Genomic DNA, 16021 nt, shown 5'->3' with positions numbered 1-16021 from the left:
TTTGTTTTCGAGGGAGAATTTGTATGCCGAAGAACTCCGATTTGAGATTGATGATTTTGAAAGAGGCACATAACGGACCTTGTGCTATGCATCCAGGAGGGAATAAGTTATATCGAGACTTGCGAGAGATGTACTGGTGGCCCGGATTAAAATGAGAGGTGACCGAATTTGTAGGAAGATGTTTGACATGTCAACAAGTAAAGGCCGAGCATCAACTACCTTCGGGATTATTACAGCCGGTAAAGATACCACTTTGGAAGTGGGAAAGGGTAACTATGGACTTTGTGAGTGGGTTGCCGTTGACACCTTCTAAGAAGGATTCAGTTTGGGTGATTGTGGATAGACTCATGAAATCTGCTCATTTCATACCTGTCCGAACCGATTACTCACTTCAGAAGTTGGCCAAATTGTATGTGGCAGAGATAATACGGTTGCATGGTGTGCCAGTATCGATAATTTCAGACCGAGACCCAAGGTTTACATCTCGATTTTGGCAGAAGTTGCATGAGGCATTGGGAACGCGATTGGATTTCAGTACGGCTTTTCACCCTCAGTCGGATGGGCAGTCAGAGAGGGTTATTCAGATTTTAGAGGATATGTTGAGGGGTTGTGCTATTGAGTTTAGAGGCAACTGGGAGGACCATTTTCCATTAGAGGAGTTCGCGTATAACAATAGTTACCAAGCAAGTATTCAGATGGCTCCATATGAGGCATTATATGGGCGAAGGTGTCGTTCGCCTACTTGTTGGGCAGAATTGGGGGAAAGGCAAATACTTGGACCAGAGTTGGTAGCAGATACTGAAGACAAGATTAAGGTGATCAGAAAGAGGTTAAAAGAGGCGGCGGATCGACAAAAGTCTTATGCCGATCTGAAGCGTAAGGATATTGAATATGCGGTAGGGGACATGGTCTTTTTGAAAGTTTCGCCTTGGAAGAAGATTTTGAGATTTGGTAAGAAGGGTATGTTGAGCCCACGATTTATTGGGCCTTACCGAATCATCAAGCGGATAGGGCCGGTGGCTTATCAGCTAGAGTTACCTCCAGAACTGGATCGCATTCACGATGTCTTCCATGTGTCCATGCTAAGGCGATATCGTTCGACCCAACTCATATCGTGCGATTGCGTAAATTGAGGTACAATCGGATTTGACCTTTGAAGAGGAACTCTGCAAATACTTGATCGTGATGTCAAGGTGTTGAGAAGGAGGTCATCCGTTGGTGAAGGTACTTTGGAGGAACCATGGCAAGGAAGAAGCTACCTGGGAGACCGAAGAGGCAATGTGTCAGCAGTACCCTCAACTGTTTGGATCAGGTAAATTTCGAGGCCAAAATTTCTTTGAGGAGGGTAGAGTTGTAACATCCTGATTTTCGGGTTTTTCGCGATTCTTGATATTTTAAGTAAATTTCTAAAATTTGGTATGTGATTATAGAATTCATAATTTGGGTATGTAAATGGGCTTATGGAAGGCCCATGAGTTGGCCAAAACCCGGTAGAATTTTTAAATTTTGGACTTAGGAGTTAGGGGTTCTGGCTAGGTGCCCTTATATTAAGTTGTGGGTAAAATGTATCACAAAAAGAGCTTTGGTAAAGTGGCAAGGGTGACGCCACTAAGCTCCTAAAAAGGTGGCGTGTAGAGCATAGAGGAAGGCCTGGGTTCGATTCCCTGTGTTGGCAAATAGGAGTATTTATTTTTATGTGCAGGAAGGGTAAGTGTTGGAGCCTAAGTGGATTCTGTAAGAGGAGAGTTGGATCAAGTCAAATGCATAAATTAAGGAGGGATAAGGGGAGAGATTTTAGGGATGTGATATGGAGATAGAGTTGGTGTAACACCCCTAACTCGTGACCGACGCCGGTGTCGGACACGAGGGGTTAACGAGACAAATCCTCTTAAAGTACCGACCAATTTGGCATTTCTGGACAGGCTGGAAAACTGCGTCACCGTCGCCTTAAAATCATATCTCGAGTTCCAAAACTCGGAAACTGGTTTCGTAAATTTTCCCTGAATTTAGACTCATATATCCATCCATGGATTTATTTTTAGAATTTTTGGTTGGGCCAATTGGTACAGTTTATTAGTTAAAGTCACCCATGTTACAGGGATCGACTGCTCTGACCTCCGCGCGTTACAACTTGAATATCTTTCTGTACAGGGCTTTAATACTGGTGCCGTTTGTTTCTAATGAAACTAGACTCAAAATGGAATCTGTACATATAAGGCATGACTCCTAATTCTTTCTGGATAATTTATGGTAAATTTTCAAAGTCACGACAGGGGACCCAGAAATCGTTCTGGCCCTGTCTCACGAGAACTTTAATATCTCCCAGTATACTGCTCATATGGTCGTTTCGTTTCGTCCATATAAAAATAGATTCATCAAGGATCAGTTCCATAATTTACTCACTATTTAATTCTACTTATACTATTTTTAGTGATTTTTCAATCTCATCTCACTGCTGCTGTCCGCAACAGTTACTGCAGTAGACTATGCCAATTTCATGAATTTTTCCTTGGCCTTAATCATCCATCATACATGACACAAATTATGGCCACCTTAACAAAATTTGAGTTTCTAAGACTCGTGGCTATAGGTTCTAGCATCCCACTCGACGACCACATAGGCCATTTTCACATGGCTTAAAGTTTACAATCCCACAAATCGACAAAATATAATAGCCTATACATGCCAAATGTTCTTCAACAACAAAAAAAAGTAATACCACAAGATTTCAGCCGGTGTGATGACTTCAACGACGGTTCCGAGCACACAACAAGACGAGTCCCAGTGACCTAAAATGGGTGACAAGAAAACACGAGTGAGTTTACAACTCAGTAAGTCATAAGCATTCGTCAATCCATCGATAAAATTACTACTACATGTACAACAAATGAAACTAGGTACTCGTCCATATCGAATCCATACCATAATACCTCGAACCTTTCGGTCCAATCTCGTACCAATTCATACATCCACATTTCATATTCTACACAACAAGATAATCAAGCATTTTTACACATTAACTCATTTTCCAGCACAACCATACAATTTCAATCATCACATAGATTTAAGGCTTACCAATTCAACCCCAAGCATGGACGTATTTTCTATTCATCATGAGCTCGAGGTACTTACCCGATCCGCTGTCCGTGATCAACTCGATAATATCGCACACTCGGTGCCAATAGTGATGCAAAAGCATATAATAAGTCCGCACACTTAGTGCTATATAATCAGCTCGCACACATAGTGCTATATAATCAAATTCGCACACTTAGTGCTGTACAAATTTTAAATCCGCACACTTAGTGCCAATCTTGTCACCGTGTCCATTTATACCCGCACACTTAGTGCCAAGACCAATCGTTATGCATTTTACTACCTTTATACATTCAACAATGGCATCATTCCATACACACACATTTCCACTTACACATCAATTCATTAAACACAATTGCATATATATATTATGATCATTTAAATCAATGCCAAATATATGCTTTATGACTTACCTTATATTGGATGAAACGATTTCCAATCGACTACTCGATTATCTTTCCTTTGCCTTTGCTTGATTCTCCACCTCTAGCTTCTTGAGCTAAATTTAACAAATAAATTGGTTTTATCATTTGAGCATCGGAAGAGGAATTCAAGATGCCTAGCCAATATATAAATATCTACTCATTAGGCATCAAAGTCGCATATGTACAAAATCATGAATCGAACTCAACACCTTAGTTAGTATTCCTCTTAGCCGAATTTTCTAAGCCAAGAATAGGCATCAATATGCTTGCCTCTAACCGAATGCATGCACACCAATTTCCCTCATGTGGCGAATATGCATGCCCATGTTGAGGCCGATTATGCACTTAATACCACACAAAACAGCATGCATTTTACTAACTAACGATTACATATTGTAGCTCAATACACATCTCTCATGTACTACATAACCGAAAACATCATCCCAAGCAAATATATACCTTGAAATAGTATATATGTCATACCAATTCATCATGTGCAAACACATATTCAAAGCTCAATCTTACCTACCATGCAACATGCATGAATCATACTTGTGGATATACCATGACCGAATACATCACAACACCATCATTTTGGTCATGATTAAGCAAAGAACTTAATGTCTCACTCAAAAATACTAAAAAGAAAGTCCAAGAGCCATCAATCCCCCATCACATACACCATTAACAAGCTTCATATTTAACATGCAATGGCATTAACACAAAATCCACCTTGGCCAAATACCATTTCCATGGCATAACAAGGATTTGAACCATGGCTAACATGCACATCAAGTTAGCAACCAAAACAAGCATGAATCTCATGACACAACCTCAAACATACCTTAATCTTGATGCAAGTATAGCCAAATCTCCTTCTAGTTCTCTTCTAAACCAAGCATGAAGCAAAAATCCTCCCTTTTTCCTTAGTATTTTCGGCCAAAGAAGAGAAAAATGGATGAACAAAATTTTTCTTTTCTCTTCCACAATGCACGGCAAGGGGGGGTTTCACTCACACACACACATTTTTTTTTTTCTTTCTTTATTACCCATACTCATTTGTTTATTGTTTCTCCCTAGTGCACCAACAAAACATGTTTCATGACATGTTTAGCCCATGATTCCTTGTCATGGCCGGCCACTTCATGTTAAGGGGGGGAAATTTGACATGCAAATCCCTTATTTTTGCATGCATTATCAACTAGTCATCCCACATTTCCCCATCATACTTTCAATGTTTACTACTAGGCCCTTTCTAGTGAAATTCACATTTATAACTCTAAATCGAAACATCAAAAATGTCACACATGAATTAACACATATTATAGGCATCAAAATAAATTATAAATTATTTTTATGCCTCAGTTTTGTGGTCCCGAAACCACATCCCGACTAGGGTCAATTTTGGGATGTCACAGTTGGCCGAATAAGGGAGATTTGAGAGGGGATTTTCGGCAGAGGGGTATTAGGTTAGTAATTTCGGCATTAGGGTCTTAGTTGTGCCGATTTCTTCTTTGGTGTGTAGCCTTTTTCTCTCTTTTCTTTTCCAGCCGAATCTACCTCCCTCCTATTCATCTTTTCTTCCTTTTTCTTCTTTCAAAACGGCCCACTATTTCCCTCCATTCACCATTGTTTCTTTCCTTGATCTCTACTTCTACCGAAATACCGCAAAAAGCCGAAATCAGTGAAGATAGGGGGTGCCGATTCTTTGTGACCAGCAACCTTTTCTTTCCTTTTCAATAGTTGGCATTCGATTCCTTTACCTTTTAGGCATCCGGATTCAAGAGGAGAAAGACTGTGGTAAGTGTTCAAACTCTAAACAATTCCTAGTGTAACTTTGGCCAAAAGTCAAACCCCAAATTTAGGGAGATGGCGAATGTGGGTATAGGCCTTGTGGGGTCTTCTTTTAATATTTTTGGCTTATTTATTGAAGGAGCAGCAAGGTGTAGTGTCAACTTGGAGTAGCTTGGATCACCGGAGTAGCTAGGCCTAATCATCAATTGCGACAAAGGTAAGGTGCCTAAGGCCATTTTGGAGGGTGGCCGAATGTGTAAGTGTTAATATTGGATAGTTCTTGATTTGGTTCAATTATTGCAAGCTGATCTATTTAACAAATGATTATAGGAGAAATCGTGTAGGAGATCTCGTCGAGGAATATCACAAATTAGGTGTGTAAACGAACCCTTTCATAGCTTAAAGCGATAAATGCCAAAATGCCGAAATTCTGGCATTTCGATGACTCGTGAGCAAGCGAACGCTCATTAGTTAGTTAGATTCGTTGAGATGATAATCGGGAACATTGGAAATGGTAAGAACGTGATTTTGGCATTCACGGTAAGTTGGGCCTCGAGAAAGTGCATTAGGCCCAACAGGTTTTCGCCCATTTGGGTAAAATTGGTAGAATATGAAAACTAGTTAAATTGCGCTTCGAGACTGATAAAACCATTGTGGAATATAGGCTAAATGGGCCTAGATGATAAAATCGGCTAACTAGGGCCCATTAGGGTTTTTGGCCCAATAACCGTTGCGCTAAAAATGGGCGTAATCACTGTTTGCACCCATGAATTGTTTGTAATCGTTAATGAACATGGAAACCCTAATTTTGGTAAAATTACAAGATTACCATTATAATATGAAAATGACCGTTTGCCCCTAGGTAAAATGACCATTATACCCCTAGGGTTTATATGTGAACTTAATGAATGGGATTTTGATAAAACATGATATGTATGATATGCACATGACATGTATGATATGCACATGATATGTATGATATGCACATGAGATGTTCATAAATGCATTGGGTTGGGTTTTTTTATATGGATGGAGGAAGTGCAAAAGGGCTTATGCCCCAGTTATTAAAGGGCTTATGCCCCAGTTATCAAAAGGGCTTTTGCCCCAGTTATTAAAGGGCTTATGCCCCAGTGATCAAAAGGGCTTATGCCCCAGTTACAAAAAGGGCTTTTGCCCCAGTTATTAAAAGAGGCTAGGCCTCCAGTTATATGATAAAGTAGCTATGCTGCCAGTGGAGAGTTATGGCGGGGTGGGTCGAGTTAATCCCCACATGGTGTGTTGGTTGGTACGGGTGGAGAGTAGCGGATGGTGGGTTGAGTAGTCTCCCCAAATGGGTTGCATTCTTTCATTTGACATTACATGTGTTATAAAAATGGGCCTATGGGCCATACCGTTTACAGTAAAGGCTTCGGCCCAGTAATATGAAATATGAAAAGGGCTATGGCCCAGTACATGCTTTGAGATTGGATTTGGGCTTAGACCCAACAGGCTGCTATTGTTTTGGGCTCTGAAAGGGGCTTGTTGCACACTGAGTTTCCAAACTCACCCTTTCCTTAACCTTGCAGGTGAGCCTTGATGTGGAGACTTGGGCGGAGGGATTCGGAGGGCCACGGTGATTGTCTCTGGACTTTTAAATAAGCGTTGGTTTCCATTTAATTTCCTTTAAATATTATTTATTTTGGGTTGTAATAAGGCCAGTCTAACTTTCCTTTTATTTCTTTTCGGGATTATTTTAATTTTAACAACTTTAAAATTGGTTGATAATTATTCAAATGGGCTAGACTTAGGACGTGTTTTCAAAATGATACTTGTTTTCAAAAAGTTCAACACCACGATTAATCGATTTATCAAAGTCGTTCACTTAAACAAATTTAAACTCGATATAACAAAGTGTGGCTATGGTTGTGGGCATGTCTAGGATTGGATCCAATCAAAGAGCTTGGTACTTAAGCAGCCTTCATGGCTCACCTCCTCTGTCTCGGATACCTACCTGGTGCCTAGCTTCCATACACTTTGTTAACTCAACAAAACATATGGTTTTTAAAACACTAAACGAAACACGGATTTTTAACTCCAATGTGGCACGTCAGATTTGGCCATAACGTCTAGGCCGGGTTTGGGGTGTTACATACAGTTTTACCCCTAGAAGATAAATTACCGAAATACCCCTAGGGTTAAATTGACTTAAATGCATGTTTGACTGTTGTTATTTACTGCATGCCATGTTGTTATTATCTGATGCATGGGATTTGGATATTGACTGAGGAAGTACTGAAAATGGCTTGTCCACGTACTGGAGGCTTTGCCTCAACTTACTATTTTCCAAAATTAATCACATTTCCTAAAAATGACTTAATCAAATCGGTTTCCTAGAAATATACATGACATTAAGGTGTGGCAATGGCGGTGTGCATGTCTAGGATTGGATCCGAAGGGAGCTTGGTACTTAAGTAGTCCAATAGACTCACTTTCTCTTTTTCGGTTTCCTACCTGGTGCACAGCTTCCATTCACTTTAACCTATAATGAAATTATCTTTTAAAACACTAAGTAGGTTTTTCTGGATCAACAATATAAAATGTTTTGAACGCTTCGATGTGGCATGTCGGATCCGACCATAACGTCTGGGCCGGGTTTGGGGTGTTACAACTTTGTCCCCTAGGCTCGTAAAATGATTTTTATTCAATTTCCTTGCATTTAATGCCTAGCTGAATCATTTTCATAACTATAGCAGCCCCCAATTTCCACTAAATCACACTTTTATGACAAATTTTATAACTTTTACAAAACAGTCATTTTAAGCATTTTCACCAAAAATCACTTAGCAAAAGTCGTTTATTTAACACCCAACATTCATTTTCTACCATTAGACATCAAAACACATGCATATCACTCATGGGTAAATTTTTAAACATGAACTCTAGCTCAAAATAATGGTAGAAATAGGTAAATCGAGTTACCGAGACTTTAAAAATGTAAAGAACATTAAAAACGGGGTTCGATAACACTTACAAATGAGCTTGAAAGCTTGAACCAAACCCTAGTCATGGCTTCCATGGTAGATTCGACTGGTACATGAAGAAGATGGACAAATTTGGCTTATTTTGGCTTTTTAATTCTTTTAATTATTAGATTACCAAAATGCCCCTAACTTAAAAATATTCTTTTTACCCATTTCATGCCTATTTTTTCCAACAATTAACCAATGGTCTAATTACCATTTAAGGACCTCAAATTTAAAATTTCAAAACAATTTGACACCTCTAACATGTAGAACTCAACTTTTGCACTTTTTACAATTTAGCTTTTTTGACTAAATTGAGTGTCCAAACGTCAAAATTTTCAAACGAAATTTTCACGAAATCATTCTATGAAATTGTAAACTGATAAATATAATAAAAATGAATTTTCTTACATCGGATTTGTGGTCTCAAAACCACTGTTCCTACTAGGCCCTAGTTCGAGATGTTACAATATAGCATGGGAAAGACCATGTGAGAATACCGAGGGTGGAATCGGTTAAGGGATACCTAATATAAGAGATAACCCACTAGGAGATATATATTAATTAGAGTATCTTAGAAGATGGGATCGAGGTGAATAAGTACTTTGGGGCTACATTGTGAGTATGAGTCTGTTAGGAAACATGAGTAGGTTATCTAGTCATCCCTGTATCATTTCTAGGTCCGTTAATGAGGCTATTAGAAAGAGTCCTTATTCAATTAAGGGATCAAGTATCGGCTAAGATAATACCAAAAATTCTTATGGAGTTAAATATGAATTAATGAAGAGTAAGGTAAGGATCACAGTTCTGGAGAAATCATAGTTAAACCACTGAAATTTAGCTTAGAAGAAACAAGGCATTGGTTATGCTACTGGAATCGTAGATTTTTTATGAAACACAATGAGTTTTAGTTCTATGCATAAAGCTTTTCTTTCTCTATTTTAAGAGTCTTTTATGAATACAAATGTGTAGGATCCCATTAACTTCAATTGATCTTATGAATTTATTGTCTTGTATGCAGGGTAGATTTGACTTGGGAATCAAGTGGAGGGACCAAGCCAGACACATATGGATTTGAGTGATGGACGAGGTAGTTGTTTATTGCATATAGAGGGGCGCTCTTAGAGGCTACACTTCGAGGATTCAGCTGTATATATTTGTATTAAAGTCTTATCGTAAAATTTGTGAATAACTTTTAAACTTAATAAGATAGAAAGTTTGTAAGAAATTAACACTCATATGCTATAAGTTATAGTGGAAGTTAAACTTTGAAATTTGATATTGTCTAAGTTTGTCAAAAATTAACACACGTATGGTATAAGTCTAAATATTGTTTAACTGTAAATATGGTTAGAAATTTTGTTAAGTAATATGGTTTGATTGTGACATTAGGTACCTGAACCAGGTGATCAAGTCGAATATAGGGTGTTACAGATTTAATTTTAGTAAATTAAGCATTTTTATGCATATTTTGGTAATGTAATGCTTTGCTAGGCCAATATGGGCCCAGGGAAGGACTGATGAGTCAATTTAGTGTACATGACACCAATTTCAGGGCAAGGAACACTAGGGACAACTCCAGCGTCGCAACACCAGCATGCAGTGTCACAACACTATAGTTCAAAGCAAGAAAAGTACCCTATGAAGATTAGTGTCACAACACCGGTCTTGTAGCATCTCGACATCACTATGTTGGAGAGAAAATTATTATGAAGGGTGTTTTTGTCTGTACAACATGTTTTATTCAGCCTAATGCCCTGTATTTGGCCGAATTAGGGCAAAAACAGTTACTTATAAACAATAATGTTTAGGTTAAGCCAAAAAGGATGTTTTTTTATAATAGACTTTATTATCTTAATTTTAGTTTTCAATTTTGTTTCAATTTAGTCTTAGCTTCAAAATTAAATTTTCTTTATTGTTCAAACATGGATTTGATTTAATTCCTAGCTTTCATTTCTTCAGTAATTTACAATTTTTCTATAGTTTTCAATTGCAATCGATGTTATCTCAGCAACTGTTAAAGGGTTTTCGACTTTTGAGTGCACCCAATACCGAAATGGATAAATTTCTTTATTCCCTTCTCTCTCTTTTTTATAATTTTTTCTTTTCATGTTTATATTAAGCTTAAGGAGTTTTGCATCTAGATTCATGAGTAGCTAAACCCATAGGGAGATTAATGATAAGAGGTGGGATTAATTAACGAAAGAATTAGAGTTTGCCTTAGAATTAGAGTTTGCCTTAGAATTAGTTGGCTTAAATTTTGTATGCTTAAACCATAGGATTGACAACTCTAGAAAGTACTCTAGGTAAATGAAGTTGAGAGAATAGTTTACCAAGTATCTCTTAATTCAACCCGGTCTGTACTACGAGGTTGAGAGATAAGTTGTTTTTATCAATTAATTAATTAGTTAGAGGCCGAGAAGTAATAATTGGTTAGTTATTAGCTAACTCAATAAACTCGAATTCTGAGTGAATTATGAACACTGATGTGAGTTAGTCATTTATTTTTTATCTAAGTTAATTTCGATTGTTAAATTATTTTTCTTAGTTTTGTTTAATTTATGTTATTTTCATTATGTAAATCTAATTTGATTTTTCGTACTATAGTTTTAGATCATAATTTTTTATTTAATTCAACCTCCTTTGGGTACGGTCCTCAGAATAATTCCCAAAGTGTTTCGTTGTAACACTACTATATTACAATTTAACTTGCATACTTGTGGACACCAATGCTTTCTTCTATATCTTTTTGTTGCAATATTTCCAGTCAAGACATTTGAATGTCTGGCAACGGTCAATGCTGGGGCGCGATCAACAGTACTAATAGTAGTGGACATAATTTCTGGCACTATTTTATTCCATCGAAGATCTAAGCATCTTGAAGAAACAGGGCTTGGTATGGCCTAAAACACCATAATAGTGACAAATGATCTTTCTTCTGGTAGATTGAGCTAGTTTGATATGGATTCTAGGCTTTTCTTGAACTTTTACCTGTTTAGAGCGCATTCTAGAGACATTGTTATTCCTTCTTTGACAAACACTCTAGGATTTTCTACAACAACTTTTCTATTTTCCATTAAGCTTTTCTATTTTCTTTGACAAACTTTTCTATTCCTTTTTATTTGATCCTTTCCCTCCTGCTATCATCACATTCAATTTTTCATTGCTACAATAGAACTTTTCAAGAGTTTGCCTTAGATCTCTTAATTTATCCTCAAGTTTTTTCTACCCTTTTTGATTGCTTGTCAAGGTCCATCATCTTTGCATCTACTTGACCAACCAACATGGAGACTTACTTCTTTAGAAAATCATTCTTGGTAGAAAGCTATAAATTCAAATCACATAGAAGATTTCATTTATCTAACATGAGATTGTAGGATTTTAGCAATTCATCATGTGCCTCTTCTTTATTGCACTCGAATGATTTACAATCAAAAGAATTTGGTTCATTCATCTTTTATCTGCTGTAATTCGGTGTAGTAGATTAAACTAGCTTTCGCATTAAAGGGGCTTGAATACAAGTACTTTATTATATTTTAGATATGATTTTATATTTTGGTTTAAATCCAATAAAAAGTGTATTTGAGTCTTTTATTGACCTTAGGGGCCGAATGAGGGTTAAAGGCGAGCTAACGTACTTAGTAAGTGTGCAGGAGACCATGCCAGGGAATAAGAACTTAATATTGGTCATTGTGTTGCACCACATGGAGTTTGAGTTCACAACATCAGGAATAGAGTGATAGAAGGACTACACTGCCTTTGGTGTCGTGACAAGGTGATAGAATGTAGTGAAACACCTCTGAACCTACCTTGAATCTGAGCATACTGCCTTTGATGTCACAACACAAACACTAGGGTGCCACGACATCAGCCTTACAAGGGAGATACTCATGAGCCAGAGGCATTTTGGTTCCCATAAGCAAAATTTAAATATGAGAGCATCATCTAACCTAAGGTTGAGGATGACAGCAACCCTAACTCTATATATAGGCTTCTAAATTCTTGTTAAAGGATAGCTTTCAATATTCTAATTTTTCTTTGTAATTGTAGTTTTTAGTGTTTTCCTTCTTTTAGGTTTTAGGTTTATTTTGGTTCCTGTTATCCGGAGAACTTGATTTGTAGATTCAAACCAAATCATGTGGATTTTGTGCTTACATCAATCAATACAATTCAAGATTCTCTAAACAGTTCTCTTGATTTATTCTTTATGCATATCTTGTGGAGGTGTGATTAACTAATTACTATGTAGTGTTTTCTTAGCAAATCAAGTATTTGGGAGAGGAAAAACTTAAACCATAAGTTTGAGGACCCTAGAAAGTCATTTAGGTAGGAATTAACCCAAAATTGGTATGGCCTATTTGTGAACGCATTATCCCAAAATTGGTCTGAACTGTGAGGTTGAAAGATAAGTAGTTCTTACCAACTCATTAGTTTAGTGGAATATCGAGAGATTCTCCTAGGTTAATGACTAGTTGACTGAATAGAAACCCAAAATAGGAATCAGTTATGACCACCAAAGTGAGCTAATCACCCATAGCTAGATTTGATAAAGTTTATAAATTAGTTTTTTGAAGTTCTCTTTATTTATGTTATTTTGTTTCTTTATTTATAAAACCAAAAAAAATCTTCCTTTATGATCTTTTGTAATATAATTTATATAAAGTACTAATTGGATCTATTTGTGTTAGGTTAGGATTAATTTAGTACTCACCTCCTTTGGGTATGATCCTTGGAGTACTTGGAAACACGAAAATATACACACTTTTTCATGCCCTTTATAACTCAAATTCATATAGTTTCGATAAAATTATTGTCGAAAAATATATAAATATTATAGAATAATTATTTTGCACTTAAATTATTAACATAATGAATTTTAATTAATTTTATAATAAATTTTGATTTTGTTTTTATTTTCGATAGATTTGCACAAAAGGTGAAAATTGACTCAGTAGATATTGCTAGAAGCGCAAAATCGAGAATCGATTTTTGGGGCATCGAGACGAATGAATTTTTCAGCTAAAGACGGTCCAAATCATGTGTATTAATTCATAATATAATTAATTTTAATTTATATCCAATTTAATTTGGATTAAATAAATTATTATTAATTAATTATGGAAAATTGGTCTAGTTGATGCGAACCGAGTGAACCGAACCTACCAAAAAGTGGACAGCCCAAAACCATCCATATGCTGACCAAAATCAGCCTATTGGCTGATTATTTAGCTTGCAAAGAGGCCCTAGAAGACTTGTTCAAGTTGAAAACAAACCTCTCCACAATTGGCAGCTTTATAAATTTGCCCCAAGCCTAAATTAGCAAAGTTGAAACTATCAACCTTGCCACATGTGTGGCCAGCCAAGGGAGGGCTCTTTGGCTGATAATTTTAGCTATTTTTAGCAGCCCTCTTCAGCTATAAAAACCCCCTTAAGCTGGTCATTTGGAACACGTCTCAAGCATTCATATCTTTTCTCTCTTCTCTCCACTTTCTCTCTTCTTTTTTATTCCAAAATCCCTTGATCTCTTGTGATTTATCCTCTTGGAAAACGGGAATTCATCAGCCATTTGGAGAAGAAATTAAGTGTTCATAGAAGCCTTGGTCGACAAGGACAAAGGAGAAGGAAGAACGGAGCAAACTAGTCAAGCCACGGAAAAATACCGGATTTGATTCTTGTTCCCTATCTCTTTAATTTTTTTTGCTGTTATGATGAACATTTCTATGGATATTTATGTTGTTGGAATGGTTAATTTAATCAATTTAGCTTGAATTTAATTCGTGTTAGGTTGATTGTATTTTGTTTGCTAAAATTGTTAAAATTGTGTTTATGTTGTTATAGGCTTCGGTAAGATGCTTGATTAAGTAAAATCATGATTAAGTTATTCTTGCATTACAATTGTGAGGTAGCTAATGAATTAATTATTTAAACGAAATGAAATTGTAATTAATGGACACAGCACTTAATCAGTGCATGTTTAATCATCTAATGTAGCTGAGGGTTAAATTAGCAATGGTATCTAATGATACATTTGCCTTGCATAACTTGCAAGATTATTGTGATTAAACTGTTTTAAGGTAGGGATACCTTGTTACCTCATGTAGTCTTTTATGTGCTTATTAGATTTAATTAATCGTTTGAATTGACATAAGGATATGTACAAGAGATTATTTCGATTTAATAAGTATGTAGGTGCAATAACATATTTGCCTATTAAGATTTGTTTAATCGGTTGAATTGACATAGGGATATAGTCAAGAGATGAATGGATTTTGGTAGGTGAGTATGTTCATAAGTTAGCAAATTATTGAGTTGTCGTGAATTTATTCGTAACAATATAAACATGAGTTTAATAATTCTAAGTTAAGAAATGTAATTAATCTAACACAATTATGTCATCTTGATTAAAATCTTATTTTGAAATCGTGCATTTGAGATTTATTTCTTTAGTTTACTTAGTTTAAAATCTTAGTTTTTAATCACCATCTTCAAACAAAATATTTTTCTTCACCAAAGTGTTTTAAATAGCATTCATATATAACTCTTTTCACGGTCTCTGTGGGTATGATAACTCGACATGTACTTGTCACTTTATTACTTGTTGAGATTGTGTACACTTGCATATTTCTGTCGTTCCAAGTTTTTGGCGCCGTTACCAGTGACTGTTTTAAAAAGTCATTATTTGTGAATTTGTTATTTTTGTATTTTGGTTTATTTTTCTATTCAAATTTTTACTTAATTAATTTTTCTTTGATTACTTCAGGTGTTTATGAGTATTGATCAAATTATTGATTTACTCCCTGTAGACCCTGAGATTGAACAAACTTTTTGACAGTGAAGAAGACAAGCAAGTCAGAGAATGACTGAAGAGATGAACTTCAAAAATCCGGTTCAAGGAAATTGAGGAGACCCTGCTCAAAATCTAATCTTTATTATTGATGATAGGGATAGAGCTTTAAGATAGTATGCAGTGCCAGTGTTTAATGATCTTAATCCAGGTATTAGGAGACCTGAAATCAAGGCACAACAGTTCTAGCTGAAGCCAGTCATGTTCTAGATGCTTCAGACAGTGGCCCAATTTAGTGGAATGCCTACCGAAAATCCTCACCTGCACTGAAGACTATTTATGGAGGTGAGTGTTTCTTTCAAGTTAGTCAAAGTACCCAAAGATGCATTACAATGGAAGTTGCTCCCATATTCACTAAGGGATAGAGCTCGAGCCTGGTTGAACTCATTTCCACCAAATTCAATTACCACATGGTAAGAATTAGCAGAAAGATTTCTCATGAAGTATTTCTCGCCTAGCAAGATTGCTAAGTTGAGGAACGAGATCACTTCTTTCCAACAAATGGATGATGAGTCCTTGTATGAGGCATGGGATAGGTACAAAGAATTATTACGGAAGTGCCCTCATCATGGAATCCCATATTGCATCCACCTTGAGACGTTTTATAATGGTCTCAATGCCCACATGAGGATGCTAGTGGACGTTTCTACTAATGGTGCTCTCCTTTCTAATTCTTATAATGAGGCTCATGAAATGATTAAAAGGATTACCAGCAACAATTATCAATGGCCAACCAATTGAGCAGCATCAGGAAGATGAGTCACCGGAATACATGAAGTAGACGCCTTCACTTCACTTGCATCTCAGGTATCCTCAATATCCTAATGCTTAAAAATTTTACCACTAATGGGTTCAGTAGT

The 16021-nt window shown here is 36.5% G+C and overlaps 1 non-coding gene across 1 annotated transcript; it reads right to left on the bottom strand.

Annotated features, from left to right (window-relative positions):
- Positions 1-15629: 15629 nt before the first annotated feature.
- On the bottom strand, positions 15630-15736 carry LOC128295765 (small nucleolar RNA R71). Its single transcript, XR_008286316.1, has one exon. It is a non-coding gene; the product is annotated as a small nucleolar RNA R71 (small nucleolar RNA).
- Positions 15737-16021: the final 285 nt, after the last annotated feature.

The sequence above is a fragment of the Gossypium arboreum genome, chromosome 7 (genome assembly GCF_025698485.1).
Source record: "Gossypium arboreum isolate Shixiya-1 chromosome 7, ASM2569848v2, whole genome shotgun sequence".
Taxonomy (NCBI): Eukaryota; Viridiplantae; Streptophyta; class Magnoliopsida; order Malvales; family Malvaceae; genus Gossypium; species Gossypium arboreum.
Note: the sequence above shows the minus strand (reverse complement) of the source record. Positions and strands in the feature narration are given on the sequence as shown.